The sequence below is a fragment of the Calonectris borealis genome, chromosome 4 (assembly GCF_964195595.1).
Source record: "Calonectris borealis chromosome 4, bCalBor7.hap1.2, whole genome shotgun sequence".
Lineage (NCBI taxonomy): Eukaryota > Metazoa > Chordata > Aves > Procellariiformes > Procellariidae > Calonectris > Calonectris borealis.
Window position 1 is genome coordinate 4,306,698 of NC_134315.1, and position 6,000 is coordinate 4,312,697.

Genomic DNA, 6,000 nt, shown 5'->3' on the forward strand with positions numbered 1-6,000 from the left:
GACCTCAATTGCTCCCATTCCTGCATTACATAACCTGGCAGCTCAGGCTTCTGATTAGGCTTTGTAATTCCAAAAATATGTCAGAACTTATATGTTACAATTGCTCGACATATCTAAGTGTAACAGGTAAAACCACAGGGAAATTATTTTCCTGAAAACTGAAATGGTTTCCATTTTGTTGTATGGAATAAACACATACTTTTTTTTTTCTTCTCACATCCTTATGTGTTTGCAGTGCCATATATTTTGCCGTAATAAATTAGCCTTGTATTTGCACTGAAAATTTTTGCACTAAAAATATAGGCCACATTGCAAAAGTCAATAATTTCAAAGGGCATTTTTTTTCTCAGAAGAGTTTTTTTTAAACCAAACATTTTTCAACAAAGATGTTATATCTACAAGGATATATAAAAGAATACAAACTAAGTCTGGTTTAAAGCTTTTGGAATATCTAAGCTTTTCTTGCATTAAAATTCTGGAACCTCACTTTTTGGAAGGGAGAGTCAGTCCGTTTTTTTTTTTTTTTTTTTCCCTGTGCTTTATTTCTTCTAGTTTTGGTCTTACTTTTCAGAGAGGGCTCATCACGCTGGGCAGCTGTGATAACAGGCTGATGGACACTGGGCAGGCTCAGGGGAACCTGAGAAAAGAGGCAGTTCTCGAAGCGTGTGAGGTTTGGCCCTGGCATTTGTTTTTTTTTTTGTGTGGGGAAGAGCTTTCAGATGAAAAAAACTAGCAATGATCGAGGAACATGTAGCTGTGTCCCTCTGGAAACTGGGAACTGCTGATTGCTACAAATCTGTTTAAGGCTGGAAAATCTGCAGCTGGCAGAGACAGCGCCGAGGCTGACAGTACTGCCCCTGAGGCTTCCCACCTCCTGATGGAACGATGCAGGGTTTCAGTGAGCGAGCTCGTGCAGGCGTCATTCAGCCTGTCTTCTCACACTGAGCCGTGCTTTATTCTGGAAATCGATCCCCTAAAATCAGCCACAAAACATAGATAGTGATGAGAATAAGGGCAGCTAAATCCGGCCTGAAGAGAAGTGACAAAAATTACATATTGCGCCTGAAGGAAGCTTGACACAATGTAAAGACAACCCGCAATTAAATCAATGTAAACTCAAACGCATTTGCACAGCTACACGAAACCCCATTTTTCACGATGTCAGTCGTCGCTTCCCATTCTCCACCTCTCCAAACACACAAAGGTTAAGTCGGGAGGAGGTTTGGATGGGGATGAACAGCTTTCAGCTGCTGGTGGGTGACCTGCAGCCAAACTCACCCATAGGCTCCCGTGAGGAGGAGATGTAAGGCTGTAAATTGAAGAGAGGATCATGCAAGCAAATGTGACCGACCACGGGATGCTAACGTGAGCCGCTGCTGTCACAAGCGCTCGAGACAGTGCACATTTCTGAGGCTGTCATGACTAGTGACTCTGAGACTTTGCTGAGAAAAGGTTTGTTTGAATTATTGCACTTGCTCTGAGTGCAAAACGCTTTGAGTTTAAATGAATCAAAGGCAAAGACTACCGCTTATCTTAGACATGGAAATTTCAATCCTTCAGAGAGTTGAAAAAGCACTAATGCTTCATGACTGTGTGCACTTCCAGTAATTACTAAAGAATAAATTCTTATATCAGTGGTATAGGAAAGTTAGGTTATGTAAAACTTGCATTAAACTAAGGGAGTTTTGGGGAGAGAAGGATGTGCATTCATGGTTTCTTTTTAATTTGAAAAATTTTACTACTGGTAACAAAAATATGCTGTCCCTCCTTTAAATGAAATAGAAAATGTGCCATTTCACTAGAAATACTTCAGAAAAATACTTTCCTGAGTTTAAATCAGGGAGTTTGGACTCTGGATTCTTCTTCCTGTTTTATAATAACATCGCTTCTATGTTTCCTTGACTGAATCATTAAATCTGTAAAAATCTAGAAAAACTCTTGGTTCTGGATGCCAGTTTCCAAAGGTACTCAACGTCAACCAATTTGGTTGAAATCAGTGAAGTTTGCAGATATTCACAACCCAGTAAAGGCAATGGATGCCCAAAAATTATAATTATAATTAGTGGGGACATGTGAAAATGGATTCCTACACACGTAATGCAACGTTGAGTAGAAGTACGAAGGGGAATGGACTGAATCAGAAGAGCTAGCCCAACAGAAGTTGACAATTTCACCTGATGAATTCAGTGTCCCCCCAAAATGTCCGCAATATTGTGTTTATTTTTTCATTACTCCAAAAACTTGGCACTCTTGCAAGCACCTTTTGAGCATCAATTAATTCTCTTTGCATCCCCTTGATGTGAGGATCATCTCCATCTTTTGCGTGGAGAATCAAGGTTTTAAAAGGTGACACCACAGGCCAGAAATAGGAGGTTTGAGCTGTCTGACGTCCCTTGCTTTCCTCATGGGACTGGAACAATAGATTAGCATCAGAGGGGGATTCCTTGCTGCTTCTTTATTTGTGCTTCTGTGGGGTTTTTCTGTCTTCTTATCATTCAGCAGTGTTCAGGCATAAATTCCCTGCTCTGCCACTGCCAAGAGAGAAGCCTCTCGACGCTTTGAGGTGTGAAAGTGGTGAGTGCTGTTTATTTGAGTGCATGGCAGGGTGCCAGGCAGGTGGGCGGGCTGGAGGCAGAAGCTGCCTAACACACGGGATAAAATGTCTTGGGAGGAAAAATTCCGAATTTTTCCTGTGTCAGGCTGACCCTTTCGTGTAAAGATGAAATTAAAAACAATCCTCCCCCACACCCAACACACACAGATGCATAAAGAAATGGAGAACTTTTTCACTACTCTTTGTGGCAAGAAAGAGAAATCCTGTAGCAGGATGGAGTTTCATTCATTGAATTCCTCTGGCATTTAGATCTGTTCATTCCCTTAGGGCACCAGGGATGCTTTTTGAAGATGCCCATGACAGAAATTAGATAGGTTACTATTTTCCCTTCATTTTCACTTTGTGAGAAGCAGTAGCAGAACTTCAGAACGCCATAAAATCTCAGTGTTTTGAAATTTTTTTTTAAATGTAATGTAAGAAAAAAAAGAAAAAAAAAAAGGCAGAAAGCAGGTTTGCTGAGTGAGTTAAAAATTAGAAATGCCAAAAAAGTGAGAGGGGGAAAAGACTCACTCCAAGGTCACACAACAGCTTGGGAGCAACAGCAGTGAAAGAATGTGAACATCCCCGTTCGTTGCCCTAGAGATTGGACCCCCCATCCTTCCCGGGCATTTCTGGACAGCGCCTGGGGAATAAAAGCGTCTCTCCCTGCCTGTTTCCTTGGAGATGGAGAGCAATTCTGCAGCAGCAAGCGTGATGGGAAGTTGCCTTCTTGCAAATGGAGCCAGGTATCATCTGGCCCTCAGCTTGGTTGGATCCGTGTGAGCAAAAAGTCTGCGGTGTACAAAAGGAACTTCTTTCAAGTGAATGTGTAGGACATGGTGATAGGAGGTGAGGTTATTTCAGAGCAGGATGTAGAAAATCCAAAGTTAAAGCTAAATCTTCCCCCAAAGCCTGTACTTTCAAGTTGCTAGGAGTAAGGTACATTGAATATGCAGGAGATTGGAAAAGGAAGGAGTTTGCCAAGTTATGTAATTCAATTGGATGTTCTCGCTCTAACTACTGACCTGGATCAAATCTGCTGCCAACTTGCTCGTACAAAAGTCAGCAGCTGGTTCTAGTACTGGCCTGGGACACGTTGTTAGGTTCTTTGCATGCATTTTCCAGTGGAAAACTTATTAGAGAAATCAGAGAATAATATATTCTTTTACAGATTTTATATATATATGTAGCTATAGAGATTTATTTCTATGTTCCTCCATATAGTTTTGCGGCTTTTGGCATTTTGTGCAAGTATCTGTGTTTTTTACAGGGTGTTTCATGGAGGAGTTTGTGTCTTGTGATGTGCGGGAGTGACAGGAAGGGATGTGAGACTTTGCTGGGCTTAAGAATCTGTTGCCAGACCGCCCGCGCTGGGGGGACTGGACTCCGAGCACAGAGCGTCTCTTCCAGGACTGCTTTCTGAAGAGCTCTTCTCATTAACTCCAGTGTGCTGTGGCCATACACTCAGAAAATATGCAGCTTTTATAAAGCATTACCTGACAGATTTGTATTGTGTATTGGTATCACATTGCATTAAGCCACCTCAGATTTATGGCTCATCCTGAGAGTTCAGCTATGCACAGCAACCTCCCAAGTTACCTGACCTGCCAGTTAACTTGAGCCACCTTTTTTACAGGCAGCACCTTTTAGCTCCTTTGTTAATTGTTTTTCCCCTTTGTTTTCTATTAATTTTCATTTAGACAAACAGATGTTTGTGTAGACTGCAGCCACTGTTCCAGCTGGCTGGTCTACACCTAACTCTTCCCTGGTGTGAAGTAATCATGCTTTGAAATGCTGGAAGGCTGTGACTTCTCCATCCTCCCACTACCACCACCACTTCCTTCAGTCACCTCAGCTGTAACAGCAACACTGTTCTAACATCTTTGCATTGAAGTCAAACTCATTACTCATACTTGCAGGCAGTCATAACAATTCCAAAGAATCATTGTTGCAGATAAAAGGGCAAATGAATTTATGACAGCCAATTAAATAGCAATTAATAATTAAATGGCGATGTGAATTCTTAACATGAATAGTGGTTTTTCTAGAAAGAATGCTGGCATTTGACAGTGGAGTCTGTGGCTAAGTATTAAATAACAGCACACCAAAGGAGTCGTGTCACTCCACCAAAGTTAATGAAATGTTACAGTGGAGTCTGCTCCCTTTTGCTCAGTTTCCAAATAAAGTGCAGACCTTTTAAGAGAATACGTTAGATGTGAAAAATAAGTAACGTATTTATGGAGTGTTGTCAGTCTTGTGGCAGGCCCTGTCTCTAACATAGATGTCTCTGTTGAACCTCCGTTGGATTAAGGTTTGGCATAGGCTTGCAAAAGGGTCATAAATGAAACAAAGAAAGAAAGGAAGGCAAAAGAGAACCTGCAATATAGTTATACTTTCCTTCCTCAAGCATTTAACTTAGGAAGGCAGATCTACATCCAAGACAGAACGTTGCATGTGCATTTTTGGCTATCACAGGAGTATGGAGGAAGGAGATACGCTGTGGGTTATAAAGCACAGACTCCAGGAACCAAAGCTCATGTTGCCCAGAGGAGAAATGCAGATACATCTGTGGAAATAGTTGAGTCTCTGGACACCAAGGAGTACAGGAGGCATGAATAAGAGATTTGGGCAACGACCTCTTCCTGAACTTTTCATGTGGTAGGGAAACATCTACCAGTGACATATTTTTGGTTGTTTACTCTTCCCCAAAGCTTCAAATTTCAGAGGTTCTGCTGTTCGGTTGTTAGTACTCTCTGTTTTTCTGTCCCCTGTTTATTTTTTAACAGTTTCCCCTTTAAAATTTTAAGATAACTATTTCTCTGCATGCAACCAGCATGAAAGCATAGCCTCCTACCTCAACCCACGTGGTTAGGAAGCCCTTATTTAAAATGCTTTCTCTCCCCCTACCTCCTTCCTTTACAAAAACAACCCAAACAAACAAAGGAGGCTTTCTTGGGAAGTTGGCAATGGTTTTCCGAGCTCCCACTGCCATTTCTTCTTTAAGATCTTCAACTTGTTTGTTTAAATGTTCTTGTCTTTAGGCCTTTCTTCCTGATTTTATTGCTGGAAACCATGAGAGCTGCTATTTGTTCCAGAAAGCAGATTTATTATTTCTTCTCTACCCCAACTATGACTTTCCTTCAATTTAAAGTAAAAAAACCAATTTACTCTTTCAATATGCACTTTAACTCCTGTGACTTAGAGTCCCAAGCTGTGAAACAGCACATCTTTGGTGGCTTGTTGCAATTCAAAATCAAGAGTGGAAGGCACTCTATAAAATTTAGGTGATGCATGCTACAAACAGCTGCAATCTCATCAGTTCCAGAGTATGGCCTGATGGTGGGAGTCAGTATGTCGTAATAATTTTTTTTAAAAAAAGATAAATATGCATTTTGCATTACATGAAA